General features: G+C 37.9%; 1 long non-coding RNA gene across 2 annotated transcripts in view; it reads right to left on the bottom strand.

Annotated features, from left to right (window-relative positions):
* The window catches only part of LOC113609837 (uncharacterized), a 68,430-nt gene that overhangs the window by 24,244 nt on the left and 20,806 nt on the right, over window positions 1–23,380 (bottom strand). For both annotated transcript variants that reach the window (XR_003428826.1, XR_003428828.1), the window contains exon 2: window positions 2,758–2,949. This is a non-coding gene — a long non-coding RNA (uncharacterized LOC113609837). The remainder of the gene's footprint in view (window positions 1–2,757; window positions 2,950–23,380) is intronic.

Below are 23,380 nucleotides of genomic sequence, written 5' to 3'. Positions count from 1 at the left end.
CACACACACACACACACACACACACACACACACACACACACACACACCTGTGAATGAGAAGGGGATCAGACTACCGAAGATAGGTATTAAAATCATCATAAAATTGTATAAAATGTCATTGGTATTAAACTTGAAAATTTCAATAAGATTAATATTTTTCTAGGAAAAAATGAATTATTATTGAAAAAGAAGAAATCAAATACCTAATTATACTGTTAATCATTAAAGGATTTTTAAAGTAATAAAATAATTATTTAACTATCCTGGTTTTAGCAATTTCATGGGTGCTTTCTTTCATATTAACAAGGAACAGATAATATTTTTTCTATAGAATATGTTGAGGCATAGAAAAAAATGTAGAAGACTGCAGTTCATTTTATGAAGCTTTTAAAGATAACCCCAAAATCTATTGATTAGTCTCATCTATAAATATCAATAAAAATACTAGGAAAAAATTATCTAACATCAAATTAAAGGGAGCATGATCAAGAAGAGTTTAGTCTAGAAATAAAAGTATAGTAGCAAATATATTAATAAATTAAGTATATCAACAGATAAAATATAAAATTGATCATTTTATATAATACTAAATATTGATTTATGAAACAAATATTTTTTGAGTACCCATTCTGTTCCAGGTGCTGTTTAAGTTCTGGAAATATAGGATAAGCAATACAACATCCCTACCACCATGGAATTTATATTATAGTGACAGAAAAATATATTAACTATTTTTAAAAAAGAATAAATAATATAATTTAAGGTAATACTAAGGTGTTAGATCACCTTATGAAGGAAGGAAATGTGTCATTTAGAAAGAAACAGCTGTTTTAGAAGGCAAGTGGGAAAAAACTGCTCAGGTAAGTTTGGATGATGCAGAGAAGAGTTTGCTAAGACAGTATTTGAAAGAAGAACTTTGAAGGCAGAGAAATAACAAATATAAAGTTCCCAAGGTGAGAATAAGGATGGTATGTCTTGGGGGCAGTAGGAAAGCCAGTGCTGGTAGATAAGAGTTGGGTAGGAAGAAAATGGTAAGAGATGTAGCCAGAGAAGAAGACAGAGGTCAGATCTCAAAGAAATTTTCTTGCTAGAATTTTATTTTAAGTGTTAACGGATGCCAAGCAGAAGTGATGTAACCTGATTTCCATTTTTAAAAAGGCACTCTACTATGTGGGGAACATATTATAAGCCACAAGAATAGAAGAACAGTTAGGAGAATATCATCAGACTAGTCTAGCCCAGGGATAAAAATGTTAAGGAATGGTTCGGTTGGAGATATATTTTGAAAATATGGGGACAGATTTGCTGAATGGAGTAGGTGTGGTAAATCATAACAATGGGGCATTTCAGGGAAGAGAAGATGTGAAGAAAGGGGCAGGAGAGATTAAGATTTGAACTATGCTGCTTTGGACACATAGGCTAGATGCTCGTAATAGGATTAGTTGTTGCTACATCCTCAGAAGTGGCAACATAGATCTGAGGCAGTAGACACTGTTGTTGCCTAATTCCAGCCAGTGGAAAGGGAAGGAGTGGAATGCAAACCACTTCCTTATAATAACATGATCCAGAAGTTGAAGACATCACTTCTCTCCCATCACACTAGACAAAGCTTACTTACAGCCCACATGGCCTCTAGGAGGACAGCCATATGCTCAGCTGCACCTTAGGGGAGTCTATTATTAAAAGGAAGAAGAGGAGAAGGCATAACAGTGAAAAATGAACTGTCTCTAACAGGCTGGCACGACACTCAAGCAGGATGCCAAATAGGCATTTGAGACCTAAGTCTAAAAATGGGGTTTCTGTAACTTAATAAATAATATTTATGTAAAAATGAGAGCTAGCATACCGATAATAACAAAGTAGAGAATTTCTTTTAAAATCACAACTAACACATGGTTATTGACTATTATTTAACATGTTTCTGGGCTGCTAAATAGTAAGTCAACTGATAGCACTAACAAGAATTAATAAGAGCTCTGTAATGTGACCAATTTCAGAAATATGCAAAATAGATAAATTTCATATATATACATATATGTGAGTAATTACATTTATAATATCAATAAAATATGTGGGTCATTGTACAAACTTTAGAAAATACAGTAAATTAAGAAATAGAAACTAAAGATCACCTAACATCACTCTGCAGAGGTGTCCACTATTAACATCTTGCTGTGTTTCCTTGTAAATATCTACAGATTGGTTTTTTTCTTATAAATCATGCTTATATTGCATATATTTTTAACATGTTTACTCTACCTAACTTGAGATTACCTTTTCCTATGCTTTTACATTGTTGGGTTTTTTAAACATAATTTTTATTATGGCATAATAGTTTACATATGGTAAAGAACTGAATGAAATTTGGGAGTTCCACCACTAAAAATGCTGACATTTCTTTGTTCAAGAGGAAGAAATGATTCTCCAAGCAGCAAGGATATTTCCTACATTCCAAAAGCTACTGAATATATGACATTAATAGACATTCTAATTCCTACCTCTTTAAAATCTCTGGTGTTAAAAAAAAGACAATTGACAATATAATGACAGTAATATTAAGAAGTATCTGGTTTCTTATTTTTCTGAGTTACCAGCAGATCCCAAGCTGCCCTGACATATTGCCTTGAGACATCACCATTAAGAGAAAGAATCCTCCACATGTTTATGAGCCTTAATTTGCAGAGTTTTTTTACCTGTAGTCACAAGAAATTGCTTCCCTAAAGCACTTGTCAGGGATAGACTGAAGGATATATATACCTTTCAGAAGTGATGAGAGATGCTTCTAGCAGTACTTTCCAAATCACCACCTAAAAATTCCATATGATTCCAAGAAGGCTTCGAGGGCTCTTGTGATGTCAGTATTGTCTCTCTGCAGCCTCCTCTCCCCCAACCACAGCAGCGTTCATAGATATTGAAGAATAAAGAAAAGGAACTAAAGGAAGTGACAATCTGGAAGGAAAAAGGAAATTTAAATCAGTTTTGAATGTACAAAGCCTGGAAGGCCACAACCTGGAAAAGAGTAGAAACTCATCTGGTATTCAACTCTGAGCTTCTATATTCTCATCTGCAGAAGAATGAACCAGTAATAATTGAGCTCTACCTCTATGTCAAGCCCTTTAAATGCATGATTTAATTTAAACTTCACAATTGTCTATGGTAGGGATTGTCATCCTAATTCTGTAAAGGAGGGGTCTGAAATTCAAAGCAGTTAGAAATCAGGTCTCAGGTGATGCAACTAGTAAATGCCCCAGGCAGGATTCCCCACCTCTCTATGACACCCAAACACAAGCTCCTCTCATTTGTCACAATAAATGTACTTTCCCCACTGATTGTTGTGAATACTAAAATTTTAGGATGAAAGAAGATTATAGTCATCTGTTAAAGGAAAATCCATATTGAGTTAAATTTGGCAAAGACCTAGAAATGGGTATTATTTAAATGTGTACTATAAATGGCACAGTTAAAGAGTATATATAGTGAGAAAGGGGGAAAGCTGATGATATAACTGAAAAAACTTTCACTCCATTATATTATATATAGGAAATCTATATATTTTCATATTTTTAAAATTTGTCACATTAATAAATTCTTTTATTCATTTTAATAATTAGAAGCCAGTTCATAAAGGGCCTTGGGTACCAGAGTTAGGAATTTTGTTTTTATTTATCTATCTTGGGGTCCCACAAAAGAATTCTGAGCACAGTGGTAACAGCACAAGATCTGCATATAGAAAAGACTACTCTTCAAAGATTTATTTTGTGAGTAGAATGGTCTATCAGTAAAGAAAGTCTATGTTATATTGCAGTCAAAAATCTAAAATTCTCAGTGGCTTAAAACAACTAAAATTTATTTCTTGGTTTGTCTCAGGTTTAGGGTGGAGACAAGGGTGCTATTCCATTTCATCCTCATTCAACGACGCTGGCTGGCAGAGCCTTCACATGTGAGCATCACCAGCAATAATAGCAAAAGAGGGTAGGGGACATGTGACTTGAGCCCTTGTCCTGATAGGTTCCCAACAAAAAGTGACACATGTCACATCTCACAGTTCACACAGGGACAAAACTGCAGGTTTACCTTGTGCTGGAAGGAAGAGAAATTGAAAATACTGCTGAAGAGCACAATTATTTATCACTAATAACTTTTTTAAAAAATGAGACTAGACATAAGATCAGTCTACCAACTGATAAAATTCAACATGAAAGAGACAATGACGACCTGAGTCAGGAAAGTGGCTGAGGGTAGAGAAAGAATAATGCGGGTCAAAGCAGTAACTACAGGACATGGACATATCTTCGATACAGATGGGGAAAAACAAAACACAAAATGCAAAGATCACCTATGCACCTAAAGTCTTGATAAAGTTTTGAGGTTTTTTCCAAAGTAGAAAGTGCTTTTAACTAACTTTCAATGGGTTTAACCAGTTTTTTAAAAGGTACTCAGGAAGAGCTTCAAGATAGCAGAAGAGTAAGAGGTGCAGATCACCTTCCAACCCACAAATACATCAGAAATGCATCTACATGTGCAACAACTCCTACAGAACACCTACTGAACGCTGGCAGAAGAACTCAGACCTCCCAAAAGGCAAGAAACTCCCCACGTACCTGGGTAGGGCAAAAGAAAAAAACAGAGACAAATAATAGGGACGGGACCTGCACCAGTGGGAGGGAGCTGTGAAGGAGGAAAGGTTTCCACACACTAGGAAGCCCCTTTGCGGGCGGAGACTGCGGGTGGCAGAGGGGGAAGCTTCGCAGCCACGGAGGAGAGCACAGCAACAGGGGTGCGGAGGGCAAAGCGGAGAGATTCCCGCACAGAGGATCGGTGCTGACCAGCCCTCACCAGTTTGAGAGGCTTGTCTGCTCACCCGCTGGGGCGGGCGGGGGCTGGGAGCTGAGGCTCTGGATTCGGAGGTCGGATCCCAGGGAGACAACTGGGGTTGGCGGCGTGAACACAGCCTGAAGGGAGCTAGTGCGCCACGGCTAGCCGGGAGGGAGTCCGGGAAAAAGTCTGGAGCTGCCGAAGAGGCAAGAGACTTTTTCTTGCCTCTTTGTTTTGCGGTGCGCAAGGAGAGGGGATTAACAGCGCCGCCTCAACGAGCTACTCAGATGGGCTTGAGCCCCTGCTATCAGAGAGGATCCCAGAAACGGGCATGAGACACAAAGGCTGCTGCTGCCGCCACCAAGAAGCCTGTGTGCAAGCACAGGGCACTATCCTCACATTCCCTCCCGGGAGCCTGTGCAGCCCGCCACTGCCACGGTCCTGTGATCCAGGGACAACTTCCCCGGGAGAACGCATGGCGGGCCTCAGCCTGGTGCAACGTCACGCCGGACTCTGACACCATAGGCTCGCCCGCATCCGTACCGCTCCCTCCCCGTGGCCTGACTGAGCCAGAGCTCCCGAATCAGCTGCTCCTTTAACCCCGCTCTGTATGAGCGAAGAACAGACGCCTTCAGGCGACCTACATGCAGAGGTGGGGCCAAATCCAAAGCTGAACCCCCAGGAGCTGTACGAACAAAGAAGAGAAAGGGAAATCTCTCCCAGCAGCCTCAGGAGCAGCGGATTAAATCTTCAGAATCAACTTGATGTATCCTGCATCTGTGGAATACCTGAATACACAAAAAATCATCCCAAACTGTGGCGATGGACTTTGGGAGAAATGATTTATATATTTTTCCCCTTTTTCACTTTTTGTTTGTGTTTCACTGTTTGTTTGTATGATTCTGTGTGATTTTGTCTGTATACCTTTGCTTTTACCATTTGTACTAGGGTTCTGTCTGTCCTTTTTTTTTTAGTATAGTTTTTAGTGCTTGTTATCATTGGTGGATTTGTTTTTTGGTTTGGTTGCTCTTTCTTTTTTATTACTTTTAATTTTTTTTATTTTTAATAATCATTTTTAATTTTAATAACATTATTTTATTTTTTCTTTCTTTCTCTTTTTCTCCCTTTTGTTCTGAGCTGTGTGGATGAGAGCGTCTTGGTGCTCTGGCCAGGCGTCAGTGCTCTGCCATTGAGGTGGAAGAGCCGAGTTCAGGACACTGGTTCACCAGAGACCTCCCAGCTCCATGTAATATCAAACAGCAAAAATCTCCCAGAGATCTCCATCTCAACTCCAAGACCCAGCTCCACTCAACAACCAGCAAGCTACACTGCTGAACACCCTATGCCAAACAACTAGCAAGACAGGAACACAACCACACCCATTAAGAGAGAGACTGCCTAAAATCATAGAAAGGTCACAGACAACCCAAAGCACACCACCAGACATGGATCTTCCCACCAGAAACACAAGATTCAGCCTCAACCACCAGAACACAGGCATTAGTCCCCTCCACCAGGAAGCCTACACAACCCACTGAAACAACCTTACCCACTGGGGGCAGACACCAAAAACAATGGGAACTATGAACCTGCAGCCTGTGAAAAGGAGACCCTCAAACACAGTAAGATAAGCAAAATGAGAAGACAGAGAAACCCACAGCAGATGAAGGAGCAAGGTAAAAACCCACCAGACCAAACAAATGAAGAGGAAATAGTCAGTCTACCTGAGAAAGAATTCAGAATAATGATAGTAAAGATGATCCAAAATCTTGGAAGTAGAATGGATAAATTACAAGAAACGTTTAACAAGAAACTAGAAGAACTAAAGAGCAAACAAACAATGATGAACAACACAATAAATGAAATTAAAAATTCTCTAGAAGGAATCAACAGCAGAATAACTGAGGCAGAAGAATGGATAAGTGACCTGGAAGATAAAATAGTGGAAATAACTACTGCAGAGCAGAATAAAGAAAAAAAGAATGAAAAGAATTGAGGACAGTCTCAGGGACCTCTGGGACAACATTAAATGCTCCAACGTTCGAATTATAGGGGTCCCAGAAGAAGAAAAGAAAAAGGGACTGAGAAAATATTTGAAGAAATTACAGTTGAAAACTTCCCTAATATGGGAAAGGAAATAGTTAAGTCCAGGAAGTACAGAGAGTCCCATACAGGATAAATCCAAGGAGAAACACACCAAGACACATATTAATCAAACTATCAAAAATTAAACACAACAAAAAAATATTAAAAGCAGCAAGGGAAAAACAACAAATAAAACACAAGGGAATCCCCATAAGGTTAACAGCTGATCTTTCAGCAGAAACTTTGCAAGCCAGAAGGGACTGGCAGGACATATTTAAAGCGATGAAAGGGAAAAACCTACAACCAAGATTACTCTACCATCAAGGATCTCATTCAGGTTTGACGGAGAAATTAAAACCTTTACAGACAAGCAAAAGCTAAGAAAATTCAGCACCACCAAACCAGCTTTACAACAAATGCCAAAGGAACTTCTCTAGGCAGGAAACACAAGAGAAGGAAAAGACCTACAATAACAAACCCAAAACAATTAAGAAACTGGATATAGGAACATACATATCTATAATTACCTTAAATGTAAATGGAATAAATGCTCCAACCAAAAGACATAGACTGGCTGAATGGATAAAAAAACAAGACCCATATATATGCTGTCTACAAGAAACCCACTTCAGACCTAGGGACACATACAGACTGAAAGTGAGGGGATAGAAAAAGATATTCCATGGAAATCAAAAGAAAGCTGGAGTAGCAATTCTCATATGAGACAAAAGAGACTTTAAAATACAGGCCATTACAAGAGACAAAGAAGGACACTACATAATGAGCAAGGGATGAATCCAAGAAGAAGGTTTAACAATTGTAAATATTTATGCACCCAACACAGGAGTACCTCAATATATAAGGCAGATACTAACAGCCATAAAAGGAGAAATCGACAGTAACACAATCATAGTAGGGGACTTTAACACCCCACTTTCATCAATGGACAGATCATCCAAAATGCAAATAAATAAGGAAACAAGCTTTAAATGACACATTAAACAAGATGGACTTAATTGATATTTATAGAACATTCCATCCAAAAACAACAGAATACACTTTCTTCTCAAGTGCTCATGGAACCTTCTCCAGGATACATCATATCTTGGGTCACAAATCAAGCCTTGCTAAATTTAAGAAAATTGAAATCATATCAAGAATCTTTTCTGACCACAAAGCTATGAGACTAGATATCAATTACAGGAAACAGTCTGTAAAAAATACGAACACATGGAGGCTAAACAATACACTACGTAATAACCAAGAGCTCACTGAAGAAATCAAAGAGGAAATCAAAAAATAGCTAGGAACAAATGACAATGAAAACACGACGACCCAAAACCTATGGGATGCAGCAAAAGCAGTTCTAAGAGGGAAGGTTATAGCAATACAATCCTACCTCGAGAAACAAGAAACATCTCAAATAAACAACCTAACCTTACACCTAAAGCAATTAGAGAAAGAAGAACAAACAAACCCCAAAGTTAGCAGAAGGAAAGAAATCATAAAGATCAGATCAGAAATAAATGAAAAAGAAATGAAGGAAATGATAGCAAAGATCAATAAAACTCAAAGTTGGTTCTCTGAGAAGATATAATTGATAAACCATTAGCCAGACTCATCAAGAAAATAAGGGAGAAGACTCACATCAACAGAATTAGAAATGAAAAAAGAAAAGTAACAACTGACACCACAGAAATATAAAGCATCAGGAGAGATTACTACAAGCAACTATATGTCAATAAAATGGACAACCTGGAAGAAATGGAGAAATTCTTAGAAAAGCACAACCTTCCGAGACTGAATCAGGAAGAAACAGAAAATATAAACAGACCAATCACAAGCACTCAAATTGAGACTGTGATTAAATATCTTCCACAAACAAAAGCCCAGCACCAGATGGCTTCACAGGCAAATTCTAGCAAACATTTAGAGAAGAGCTAACACCTATCCTTCCCAAACTCTTCCAAAATATAGCAGAGGGAGGAACACTGCCAAACTCATTCTACGAGGCCACCATCACCCTGATACCAAAACCAGACAGAGAGGCCACAAAGAAAGAAAACTACAGGCCAATATCACTGATGAGCACAGATGCAAAAATCCTCAACAAAATTCTAGCAAACAGAATCCAAAAGCACATTAAAAGGATCATACACCATGATCAAGTGGGGTTTATCCCAGGGATGCAAGGATTCTTCGATATACGCAAATCAATCAATGTGATAAACCATATTAACAAATTGAAGGAGAAAAACCATATGATCATCTCAATAGATGCAGAAAAAGCTTCTGACAAAGTTCAACACCCATTTATGATAAAAACCCTGCAGAAAGTAGGCATAGAGGGAACTTCCCTCAACATAATAAAGGCCATATATGACAAACCCACATCCAACATCATCCTCAATGGTGAAAAACTGAAAACATTTCCACTAAGATCAGGAACAAAACAAGGTTGCCCACTCTCACCACTATTATTCAACACTGTTTTGGAAGTTTTAGCCATAGCAATCAGAGAAGAAAAAGAAATAAAAGGAATCCAAATCGGAAAAGATGAAGTAAAGCTGTCACTGTTTGTAGATGACATGATACTATACATTGAGAATCCTAAAGATACTACCAGAAAACTACTAGAGCTAATCAAGGAATTTGGTAAAGCAGCAGGATACAAAATTAATGCACAGAAATCTCTTGCATTCTTATACACTAATGATAAAAAATCTGAAAGAGAAATTAAGGAAACAATCCCATTTACCACTGCAAGAAAAAGAATAAAATACCTAGAAATAAACCCAGCTAAGGAGACAAAAGCCTGCAGGCAGAAAACTATAAGACACTGATGAAAGAAATTGATGATACAAACAGATGGAGAGATATACCATGTTCTTGGATTGGAAGAAGCAACATTGTGAAAATGATTATACTACCAAAAGCAATCTACAGATTCAGTGCAATCCCTATCAAACTACCAATGGCAATTTTCCAGAACTAGAACAAAAAATTTCACAATTTGTATGGAAACACAAAAGACCCCCGAATAGCCAAAGGAATCTTGAGAAAGAAAAACGGAGCTGGAGGAATCAGGCTCCCAGACTTCAGACTATACTACAAAGCTACAGTAATCAAGATAGTATGGTACTGGCACAAAAACAGAAATATAGATCATTGGAACAGGATAGAAAGCCCAGAGATAAACCCACACACATATGATCACCTTATTTTTGATAAAGGAGGCAAGAGTATCCAATGGAGAAAAGACAGCCTCTTCAATAAGTGGTGCTGGGAAAACTGGACAGCTACAGGTCAAAGAATGAAATTAGAACACTCCCTAACACCATACACAAAAATAAACTCAAAATGGATTAAAGACCTAAATGTAAGGACAGACACTACAAAACTCTTAGAGGAAAACTTAGGCAGAACACTCTATGACATAAATCACAGTAAGATCCCTTTTGACTCACCTCCTAGAGAAATGGAAATAAAAACAAAAATAAACAAATGAGACCTAATGAAACTTAAAAGCTTTCACACAGCAAAGGAAACCATAAGCAAGACGAAAAGACAACCCTCAGAATGGGAGAAAATATTTGCAATCGAATCAACTGACAAAGGATTAATCTCCAAAATTTACAAGCAGCCCATGCAGCTCCACATCTGATAAACAAACAACCCAATCCAAAAATGGGCAGAAGACCTAAATAGACAAATTTTCAAAGAAGGTATACAGATTGCCAACAAACACATGAAAGAATGCTCAACATCATTAATCATTAGAGAAATGCAAATCAAAACTACAATGAGATATCATCTCACACCAGTCAGAATGGCCATCATCAAAAAAATCTACAAAAAATAAATGCTGGAGAGGGTGTAGAGAAAAGGGAACCCTCTTGCACTGTTGGTGGGAATGTAAGTTGATACAGTCACTATGGAGAACAATATGGAGCTTCTTTAAAAAAGTAAAAATAGAACTACCATACGACACAGCAATCCCACTACTGGGCATAGACCCTGAGAAAACCATAATTCAAAAAGAGTCATGTACCACAATGTTCATTGCAGCTCTATTTACAGTATCCAGGACATGGAAGCAACCTAAGTGTCCATCGACAGATGAATGGATAAAGAAGATGTGGCACATATATACAATGGAATATTACTCAGCCATAAAAAGAAACGAAATGAGGTATTTGTAGTGAGGTGGATGGACCTACAGTCTGTCATACAGAGTGAGGTAAGTCAGAAAGAGAAAAATACCGTACGCTAACACATATATATATGGAATCTTAAAAAAAAAAAAAAATGGTCTTGAAGAACCTAGGGGCAGGACGGGAATAAAAACACAGACCTACTAGAGAATGGACTTGAGGACACGGGGAGAGGGAAAGTTAAGCTGGGACCAATTAAGAGAGTAGCATGGACATATATACACTATCAAAGGTAAAACTGATAGCTAGTGGATAGCAGCTGCATAGCACAGGTAGATCAGCTCGGTGCTTTGTGACCACCTAGAGGGGTGGGATACGGAGGGTAGGACGGAGGGAAATGCAAGAGGGAAGTGATATGGGGATATATGTATATGTAGAGCTGATTAGAGCAGAAACTAACACACCACTGTAAAGCAATTATAGTCCAATAAAGATGTTAAAAAAATAAAATAAGATAAAAATAAATAAATAAAAGGTACTCAGATTAGAGCAAGGGAAATAAATAATTTATATAGAAAGCTGTTCACCAATTTTTATTCCTCAGTATAAAAAAAACCTGTCAGTTACTATAAAAGAAGTCTGTTTAAAAAGGTGTTAAGAAAAATGTATTCAGGAAACTAATGAAAAATTATGTTAACAATCTAAACTCGAAATCCCATTTCAAACATAAAAACAATAATCACATCCCGTACCCTTCCAAGAAATCTTCATTATCAACATGATCTGAGAGGAACACTAGAATTTGGGGAAAAAATGATGGAACGAGAATAAATTTACAGTATAGAACTGACTTACTTCTGGGACTATATTTCCTAACTAAAAGCCACAGAATTAGTCGCTAGAGTAATATATTATTTAAGCTGGAAGGAACAAAGTGTTTGTGGTAAACATGTTCAGGAATTTAGAAGTGAATACTAATTTAGCAATAAGATATACTTCAATTATTTATGCCAAATAAAGGCAGTTTTCCCTGGCAAGGGTGTAGGAAGGTCTGTGGTATTGCTGTTAAAATTCTAGGATGGGAAACACTGAGTCAGCATTTCCTTACCCTGGTCACAGTGTTACTTTACCACGATGGAGAGGTTGTGAAACAAAGCACATTCTTTCCCATTCTGATATGATATGGTATGGATATCCTGGCATTTGTTTGTTTCTCTGCTGAGAATTGTATCACAAGCCTCAGTAGAACAAGGCAGAATGTTAAGAAAATATTCAACTTGATCTAAATTTATGTAGTTACACTTCTGGGTGTGCACTGCTCTCCACATTTTAAGTTGAATTATTAGTCACAGGAGAAGAAAGTATACCTAATTCCCTTCAAATGTTTCAGTCAATTTTCATAAGTTATAAACCTGGAAGTCCCATTAGAAGTTGATCTCCCTAAATGTAACTCTGGAACATCCTTAAATAATGCCAGACAAATGAGAATCCATAAGGAAATATTAGGGCAGAATATTGTACAATTTTTTTATTATCATCAACTCCCTCTTTGTCTTCAAATCATGGTAAACAAAACTATAGAGGACATTGTTTTTAAATTCAGAAAAATTACTGATTTTAGATTTAATGAAGTATAAAAGCCCACATTTCAAAACTAATTTTTTTCAAACTTTTAGTTGCTTTCTTCATTTTACAACAATATAAAAAACTTAAGTAGATGATCAGATCCCCAAGAGTTACAAGACTTGTGTATTTCTAGTTCTGCCATTGGTCTTATATAAGACACAAAACTTTTCTGTGTGCTTCAACAACCTTGTCTACTAAACAGATAAAATAAATTTACTTCTCCAAACAAATCTGAAAATTTTTCCATTGGAAAAATATAATCAACTTGTCCTTCTCAGTGTGCAAAACCAAAAATCCCCATTTCCATCCAACTACTGTAGTTTTCTTTATACTGAACTTAGGGTAAGATTAGACAGACTTTTCCAAATGCATCTAAAATAATAGGCAAAACACTGTTTTCAGATTTAAAAGCTCTTCACATTCTATTTGCAACTTCTAATAATCTTTCAAAGTAGACAGAAAGGACATTACTTTCCTACTTTACAGACCAGAGAACTGAGGTTTAAGAGGTAAAGCAGTATTTTCCAAGGCCACGTTGCTATTCTGAGAGCTGGCCAAGAGCTCTTTCTGCTGCACTATATTGTATATTTACCAAGGAAATCTAAGATATGGTCACCAACCTTAGTAAGTATTAATGTTTTAGTGAGTCAAAACACTCAAATCCAAGGAAGAACAAACATAGCAGGAAACATATTGAATGAAAAGTCAAGCAAAATGAAGTCTACCTACTATATGTAGAAATTGAGAAAGGATCTCGATGAGCTAGAGCCTTCCAGAAATATCTCATGACAGAGCATAATATTTAAAACTCATTATTTGGGCAGGTGAGTGAAGTTAGGAGGCTTTCTGATTAGGAGGGGAAGTATATGCTAAAACACAGAGACAGGTACAGGTGTGTGTACCTGAGACACTGAAGACAAGAGGATACGCGTATGCCTGAAGCAAAGCTTGAGAGGAAAAGAGGGCTGGAAAAAAATTGGAATGGTAGAAAATGACAGCTCTGTTGAAGTCTTGAAAGTGTTGTTGCAGAGTTTGTCTTTAAGGTAAACGTTGAAAAAGGACAGTGTTCTAAAGTTGGTGAAAGCTCCGTGAAAGTTCCTTTTAAATTAGATTAGCCGGATTAGTCTGGCTAATACACATGTGTGTTTGAATCAAACTAGAGTCACAGTGTTACAGCAACTTAAGTTAAAAGAGATCAGTCTACAATGGTAAGCCATGACAGCGAGGAAGAAGGCATATCCATCTTTTTGTTAAAGAGTGGGTACAGGTGAACAGTTGAAAGAATATTTGAAAGGTATCACATCTGGGTACTCAGAACAATGAACAGAAGGCGTTTCATTGAGAATGTGGTTAACAGCCATTAGTGTCAGATGTGGAGGAGACTGTGGACTGATGGAGAAAAAAAATCAGAGCTGCTAAAAAAAAAAAATCACATCCCTGGATAACCTTTAAAAGTTTACAGTCATTTTTCATTAACAATACGAGATTGCAAGTGAACATAAGCACAACCAATCACAGGTATACTTATAATGCCTTATGTATATAGAGCTATACTACATAATTGTTTTGCTATGTTGTAAGTGTAGCAACATGATGAATGGGATGTTTTTGTTGCCCTGGAATTAGTGACTAAGATTCAAGTCTGAGCTACAAAGAGATATCCTATACTAATCAACCTAAAGAGAACTGCAAACAATGGAATCCTTCCTCTAGGAGTTACTAAGTGGTGGCTGAACCCACTGTTCTTAGTAATCTCCACAAGCGCCTCCCTCTAGTTGCATAAGCAGGGATGGGAAAAGTAGGGAGAATTGGAATAAAATTGCTGGAATTGTAGGGAATGGTTGTTGTTTTCTTCCTCCCTTTCCCATTGCCAATTTTGGGGAGAGGGTATTCAAGACAATTATTCATAAGAGGTGCCTGCAAAAAAGGAGAAAAAAGGAAACTGGTATTTTACTCCTAGCTGGACATTAGCTTATGACATGGACTTGTTGATCTTTTTCATTATTGTATTGAACAAAGGAAAAGGAGAATAGGATGCGGGGGAAGAGGGTAGAACAGAAGAGGGGGCAGCTGTGGAAAGTCTGAACTACCACCATGAGGAACAGAAAGGAGGCAGGTCAAGTGGATCTCATGGAAGATAGCTAGTCTTAAGCCCTGTTGAACATTCCAAGCCCAAGGTGGTAACATAGGCCTATTGCACTGAACATTCAGGAACAGACTCTGAGAAGTAGTTAGGAAAAAATCAAATGGGATTTGGTCCCTCACATCAGGGAACCTTGAAATGGGCAGACTCCACTCCCAAACACAAGGCACCCGAGGAAATTCAGACATACACCCTAAAGGAGAATTGGCATCAAACTCTCTTATCCAGAAGAGCATCAAAAGGCAAAAGGACAAACAATTCGAGTTCTGTTATAGACATTCAGCCCTCTCCATCTTCTTCCTCCTTTTTTTAACAAAGGAAAGGAAACACACACACACACACATACACACAGAAAAGAAAGAGGAGAGCGTAAAAAGACAAACATTTCTTCTCCAATTTAAGTCTCTTGGGACAAATCTGCAAGAGATGAGTAAACAAAAGAAAAAGATGAGAATTAGGAAGATGACAACTTTTTATGCTGGAAAGTAACAATAAAGATGGTGTAGTCAACAGCACATGGTTGCAGGCAGTGATTGAGAAACAAATGAAAGCCTCATGGTAATTTCCCACAGTTCAGACTGCTCAATAAAGCAATACATAATGATTTAAGTAGAGTATTTTATAAAATATCTGATACTCAGGAAAGATGTTTTGATTCTTTATACATAAATAGAAAACATATCTGAAGTTTTGAAGGCTTTCTTTTTTTTAAATTTCCAGCAGACACAAGCTATGGAATGAACAAAATTCAACCTATACATTAAAATGCAAGTAAACTGCAAACTATTCAACAGAATTGGAGTCCAGATTTTTCTTTTAGAAAGCATCCTTTGTTCTCAAATGTTTTGGAATAAAAATGAGTCAAAAGTCCAATTTAGATTAAAATGTCAGCTTTAGAGAAAGTGGTAAATTAACTTTAAGAGTTTATAAGTATATGGCAGATACACATCATTCTTAGGTTATACCAGAATACAAAATAGAAGACAACAAAAACAAAAATAGGCTTATTCTAGATTCAGTGAAATACCCTTCTTTGCTTAATGAGAATAACAGAATAATGGCTCTTTACCGAGTAATATTTAATAATTTATAGAAAAGTATATAAAAACTTCTTTCTTGTGAGTTTAGGTGTTCCTGGAGTGTCTGTAGGGTTCTCATAGCACACGCGGCTGCAGAAGATCACTTGACCAAAGCTGTCTGCTCCAACAGAGAGCCTGCCCCAATACTACAGCATTAAGAAACCTTGGGAAATAGCTATAGGCTAAAACAGTTGTGATTCAGACATCAGGCAACATATTAAACGCTCTATGTCTCTATTTAAATAAGCAGTGATTCCGATTTTGAATCTGCATGAGTCACTTGTTTTCTGAGTATTACTTGGAAATTAAATTCTAACGTCATAGATGGATTTAAAGTCTGACTGCCTTCAGCACACAAAGCAGTAAGAGGTTTGAACATAAAGTTCACAAGCCAAGTCAGAATACGTCCTACTTCCTAGTCATATCTGCTGTTTGTTACGTCTGTATTTTTACTCTAAGCATATTTTACTCTAAGCATTCACTCAACCCAACATCATTCTCCCTATAGACGGGGGAATGTTTGGCATTTAATTGCTGTAAGATGAGAACTCTGTGCACCAGTTTCTCACAGCAGCAGTCCAGGCCTCCTCCTCCTTTTCCTAATGTGCCCTGAAATTGTTCCAGTTGATTGTAAACACTTGCCAGCAAGTTCTGAAGTGTGTCCAGTTGTTTTTTCAGCTTGCTGTTGAAAGTATTCACACTACGGCCCCAAGCTTTAATTTCTTCCATTTGAGAAGAAATGGTCATCCAGTCATCTTTCAGCTCACAAGGCCTGAAGAAATTATCTTTCATTGCAGATAACCCCAGGTTCTGGCATGTTCTTCATTAATAAAATCAATCCCTGGGAATATAAAACTGAGATAGTTCAATGTGATCTGACAGATAGCATCCAGAAACATAAGCCAATTGACATCTGAAGAGACTTGAGGGATTAAAACACATTCTGTACATCTGTTCAGCTTCCCTGTGCAGGTTTCCCCCACTACCTCCCAAGATCCATTCTACCTTTCGGTCTGACAGCCTCATCTACAACAGCTACGTGTTCAAAGAAAACAGAGCTGTATAGAATACAAAGACATAAAACATAATGCACTTAAAAGTCGCAATCCAGTGACAGAAAGGTTTTGAAATAAGGATCCAGTGAGTAAGATTTCCTATATGTTTTCCCTAAGCAATAGACCTTTTGTGAGTGATGAATAACTTACTGATTTAAAATTCTATTACTGTGGCACTTAGATTAAAGTCAGTCTGATTAAACAAAACATGTTTCAGAATGATAAAATGTCATGCCTCTCAAGTTTCTGTATTACAGCTTGAAAAATGAAACTTTACCTCTCCACTGTAATACCACGCTGATATTATAACAAAGTTCTACGAACTCCATTGGCAAAGACCTAACTCTGCTGATTAAGTACAGCTTTAAGACCCCAAAGTGACATTGGAAAATATTTTCATAATGCCGGAAACTCAGGAGCAATTAAAAAATATAGTATTGAGCACAATTAATGCAGAAAGCTCTCCCTTCATATTTATTGTAACATTTAATGATATATTTTAAATTGCTAAAAATCTACAAAAAGACAAACTGCTGATTATGCCCATTATGACTGAAATAAATTATGGAAGAGCATGAAGACTCCTGAAAGATAGAACACTTCCAAATAGATAAAGTATGGTTAGCATTCACCTTCATACCAATTTTCCAGTTCTAGGAAACATAAAAGTTCCTCTGAATTTATTTCAGAGGCAAGATTAGAGTCTGAGTGATGTCAGAAGACTCCCCAGCAGTCTTTGTGTACCTTCAATGTCCAAGCAGAGAAGTTGCTCTTCTTGGGTCACTGACAATTGTACAGGAAACAATAACTATGCCTCTTTGGTATTTCTAACAGCTCCCCCTCCTTGTCTGTGTCTACAGGCTCAGCTCCAAGGTGACAGGATTTTCCTTCTGACAAAAGAGTCTCTCCCACATCAGGAGTTCAAATCTCTCCCTACAATGAGTTTTCTCTAGTCACAGAGTTTCTTTAATACCATGTTATGGATCTTACCTACAGTACTGGTATTTGAAAGTAAGTTCCATATGACATTAAGTTGTAATCAACTCCTCCATCAGCCTCGCCAAAACTCCATTAAGTAATGTTTCCAAAAATTCCAGTCAGTCCACGACATTATTAGGTTTTGAAATTGTACCACCCATCTTTTTCATAATGATATTGAACTTAATCAGCTCTTTTCTATGCACTGTACTTTGTGATGTTTGTTTTAATCTCCCGAGCAGTTTCTTCCAGATTTTCAATGTGTTTGTGATTTAGAAGTCCAACTTTGCTATTTTAGGCAAGAGTACTTCAAGTTTTCCCTCCAGGGAGGTCATGGAGTTACGTAGTTTGATTCTGAAAATAATTTCCTGAAACAAGCCTTTCATGTGGAATCCGGAGTTCTTGACAGAGTCATTTTCCCTCTAACTTCCCTTGTTTAGATGGTGTAGAAAATTAAAGCACCTGATGTCAAATGCTAAATGTGTGGCTCATATGAGCCATAGACTCTAACTGGGCTTCCATGACAAAATGCTCGTTGGAAAGTGGAAGATCTTCTCAACCATTCAGATGAGTATATATTTTAGAACCAAAGTTCTAAATGTGACTTTAGAAAAAATGGCCTTTGGTTTCTCTAACATAATCAAAGGATGGGTTAGAAAATTAGTCTCCCACATGATAGCAATCCATCTGCTGAGTCTGTAAGAACAGAACATAATAGTAAATGATAATAAATTTGGAGACATTTTCATGTTTGAGAAATCAATTAATGTCCCTTTAAAATATATATGTATTAAGAATATATGTGTATAACTATTTGATTTCATTTGTTTTGGTCAGCATCATTGAGTTATAATTTACACAAAATAAAATTCACCAATTTTAAATGTGCTATTAGATAAATTTTGAGAAATATATGCAGTTATACAACCAGCACCATAATTATGTAAGAATATTTTCATTATCCTAAAAACTTTTCCTTGTGCCCCTTTGCAGTTACTCCTCTCCCTCTACACCCAGGCCCCTTGAAACTACGGATTTGCTTTCCATCACTATTGTTTTGCCTTTTCTAGAATTTTATATAAATGGAATCACTCAGTATACATATTCTTTATGTCTAGCATCTTTCACTTAGCATAATGCATTTGAAATTCATTCCCTATTGATTAGTATTCCATTAGTTTTCTTTTTCAATTCCTCACCTTCCTAAATCAGAATTAACTTAATTCCAGAAGAGCTGATAGTGGCAATAGTAGCACATCTATGGGACACCCCACACCCACTCCTACCCACAAGGATGCAGCCTTATGTCATGACCTCCTAAAGATGAAAACACTGTTGGCTTCAGATATTTCCTGTGCTCTGGGCTGACCTCTGCAGGTGGTGTTTCCCTGGCTCAATGTCAACTGACTTCTGGCCACTGAGAGGCAAGATACTGGAAGGTAGGGGAAATGGAGTAACCCTAGTATTTCTCTCTCCATCTCTCCATCCTTTGCTTTTGTCAGCTCTTTTGAAAAAGGCTGAGTTTCCTCTTTGGCTTCAGCTCCCACCAGACAAGCCCACCATGGTTCCAGTTTCCATTAAGTCAACCTAACCCCTGAGCTCTAACAGCATCAGTTTATCTCATTCCTTTGTCTTTCAAGCCTAGTGGTGATGAACACTTTTGCTGCTGCCAATTTCTGGATCCTCAGCATTCCTTGTTTGGTTCTCATCTCCAGCATCACCTATGTAAATAATTCCCTGCATTAAATTTCCTCTGCTGCAGCTACTTAAAGTGCATTCTCTTTTCCTGGTTAGATTCTGCTAGGAACTAACTGTGATCCCCCAAAATTCATGTGTTGAAACCCTAATCCCAGTGTGATACTATCTGGAGGTAGGCTTTTGGGAGGTAATTAGATCATGAGGGTAGAGCCCTCATGAATGAGATTAGCGCCCTTGTAAGAAGAGTCTAGAGAGCTAGCTTGCTCTTCTTTTCCACCATGTGAGGATACAACATGAAGTCAGCGGTCTGCAACCCTGAAGTGGGCTCTCACCAAAAACCAGCCATGCCGGCACCCTGATCTTGGATTTTTAGCCTCCGGAGCTGTGAGAAATGAATTTTGTGTTGTTGACAAGGTATTCAGTTTGTGGCATTTTGTTATAGCAGCCCAAGCTGTCTAAAACAGACGCTGATTACATTTCACAAAGTCTGAGTCACTAGGTCTTATCCATGTTCACCTAAATTTTAACACAAAACTGATCTCATTTATTTATGAAGCATAATTATTATCCCCATTTATTAAGGAAGAAATGAAGCCTGACGAAGTTAGGCATCTATCATACAGAAGGTCACAGTGCTAAAAAGTAACAGAAGTTAAGGTGCTAAGAGGTTGAGAACAGATTAAAGAGGCTGAAATGCACATGGAGAAGCACTGAGCAGGCTGAGTGTGGTTAGCAGAGAGTAGGAGAGTTTACATTTTGCCACAGGGCAGGAGAGTTTACATCTCTTGGGGGAAAAGGTAAAAGTATTCTGTAATCTGTTTTATGTGGATGTAAACCTTCTGATCCTCTTTTCTGTTAAGACTGGAAGGAATGCATTTCCCAGATTAATCACCACAAACAATGTACCCAACGTTGTATAAATGGACTCTGGCAACAATATCACACCTGGCACAGCAGCTAAAACTGGGGCTACTACTTGACTGAGTTTGTGGTAATGTAACATCCTCAAAGATCCACCAGGTTTTAGTAGGTATAAGACGTAAGATAAATCAAAGTATAATGGGAACCACCATCCCGGGGTTTTATGTCTTTAAGGGTGGTGCTAATCACCGTGAGTCCTCCTCAGATGAAATATTATGAACAATTTACTATTTGTTCAGGGCACAATTATGTTAGGCTCATGGAGACAATGTGGGGAATGTACCAATTATCAAGTATGTTTATTCCAATTACACAATGAGAAACTGAAGAAATGACCACTAAGTAGATCTGTGGACCCAGGCCTGAGCCCACTGCATTTTACTGCCTGGCTTTCATATGTTCCCACTGTAACAGGGCATCATGATCGCAACCCGGACCCTGTATCTAGTTCCCAAAATGTCTGGGCATTCCCTTTTCCATATTTTATAGTTGCCTGATTAAACGTCCATAGGTCCCTTTGGGAAAAGAATTGGGTACACATTACCATGTACATTGCCATGGTGTTACCGGGTCCTTCCTCCATGGAATCTGGCCTCTCTTTCAGTCAATGGAATCCAGGTGTGAAATTGCTTGAGGGCCAGGGATAATGACTTTTAACTGAAGCAACTGCTCTTAGATTCCTGATCATCCACCCTTGAAACCTTTGTACAGATCAAGCAGTAAACTGCTGGTTATCCTTTTTTTTAATGTCAGAGACACCAGTTCTACTAAGCATCTCCATGCTCAGGCACCCAGGCTGTCTCTCCAACCTTGCCACTCATTGTGATAATTACATATACCTGGTTCCTGATTCATAAATGTTATCACCTGGCCTTCATTGTGTCGGTATGCCCCTCATCCTCAGTGCTATGTGTTCCGCAATGGCATTCCTATCTTCAGCCCTGGCCTGCTAAAAGAAGCCACCACTGAATTACTAAGTGACGCAGGTGCCCCTCTCACCAGCACATTCCTGATGGCCACCACTGGACCTTTCCATGGACATGTTCCTAGGGTGGGTCTTCTGGGCTTAACATAGTTTATTCACTCTATTACAAACACTTGCCTGAATCTTTTACAATACATCTTCCTCAGTCTGCCATGAAAATTCTGGCATCTGAACCTAACTTAATGTAGGCCAGAGGTCAGCAAACAATAGACCTAAACCATCCTGTTACCGTGTTTGTAAATCAAGTTGTATTGGAAAACACACACAGCCACTCATTCATTTATGTAGTTTAATGGCTGCTTTTTCACGACAATGACAGATTTGAACAGTCGCAACAGAGACCATCTGGCCTGCAGAGCCTAAAATATCTACTATCACTCTCTAGCAGCAAAAGTTTTCTCTCTCCTGGTGTAGGCCATTGCTTTTTCTATGCTTCTAGAAGCCATCCTCATAGAAGGGTATTTGCGAGACTGTTAAATTCTGGATCCTGGGAAAGTAGTCCCAAATTGGTAAACTCTCCCTTATCCAACTTTATTTTCTAGCTACCTTGATCAAGCACTATCTATTCCCAAGAGAAGGAAAGGGAAGATCCTAAGGCTGACACCTGTTGCCTTGCAGGGGCGAGGTCTAGGCTTCCTTTCTAAGCAAGAAGGAAGTCCCAGCTTCCTATAGGGAGGCCACTTACACAGGTCCAGAGGGTTCAGGGGAATCATGCCTTTCCAGATTTACAAGAACATCAGCTCAGATCTCCCCACCACATTTATCAGTATCCCATCATTTCCCAACTAGTACTTCAGTGTTCACACAGCAAGTCTGCTTTACTTGGAAATTTAATTTCATTGGTGTTCAGCTACTCTGACAATTAATTCCTGGTCTTGGTCCTAAGCTTACTCTTTCCTCTTACTGCAGGTGATGATAGTCTCTTTATATGGTCCCAAGGAGGTTGCCTAGCTTTCATATTTAGCTTTGAATTGTTGAATACTTGCTCTCCACTCTCCACTTTATCTTTGTCTAGAGCATCAACCAAGTTTGTCATTACAGTTACTCTTCCTCTCATATTTCTAAATTCCTAATACAGTGAGCCAGTTAATGAATTCCCTTTCCAGTATACATTCCAGTGTATCCTAGTTCACCACTGTGAATGTTTTAACAACTGTACTGCCACTGCACCAAGGGCTGTCTATCCTTCATCTACCACTAGTGATGGGATCCTCTGGACAATAACATATATTTCTACTCCCAAGAAAGTGGAAAAATAGAACCTGGGATGTGGAAGACATAACTAACATCCTGGATTCATCTATTCATCCTTAATTGTAATAATTGCCATTCTCATTTAGAGTTTCATGAGAAGAGTAATCACTACTTTTGCATTATATCTCTTCTGCCAAGGAGTGACCACGTTTCTTCAATTTGAAATAAAAGATATCAGAACTCTGTAACAATTCTTATTACTAGTAGTACCAACATGCTAATATCTATGAAATACCAAAGTAAAATATAAATAATAACCTGCAGGTATAATCCAGCTTATGACATTGTCTCAGTAGCCATCCTGTATTAGGAAGGATTTCCACTAAACTTAGAAAGAAAAGAACTGACTTTGTTTGCATTTGGATATTTAAAATTGTGCTAACACCATGCTTACTTTAAAAATAGGAATAGAAGTTAATATAAACACTGCTTAAATTCTTTCATGCATAGTGATTTTTTTTCTTTCACAACATAACTGCTGCTGTTTCCTTTCCTGTCTTGTTACATAAGACTGCTCAAAAGCATAAAGGTTAGAGAGAGCACTCAAGGAATGACTTTACTGTTGAAATATCATTACCAGGTAGTGG

The sequence above is a fragment of the Aethalodelphis obliquidens genome, unplaced genomic scaffold, assembly GCF_003676395.1.
Source record: "Aethalodelphis obliquidens isolate GAN/ISIS:26980383/991018 unplaced genomic scaffold, ASM367639v1 scaffold3, whole genome shotgun sequence".
Classification (NCBI taxonomy): Eukaryota; Metazoa; Chordata; class Mammalia; order Artiodactyla; family Delphinidae; genus Aethalodelphis; species Aethalodelphis obliquidens.
Note: the sequence above shows the minus strand (reverse complement) of the source record. Positions and strands in the feature narration are given on the sequence as shown.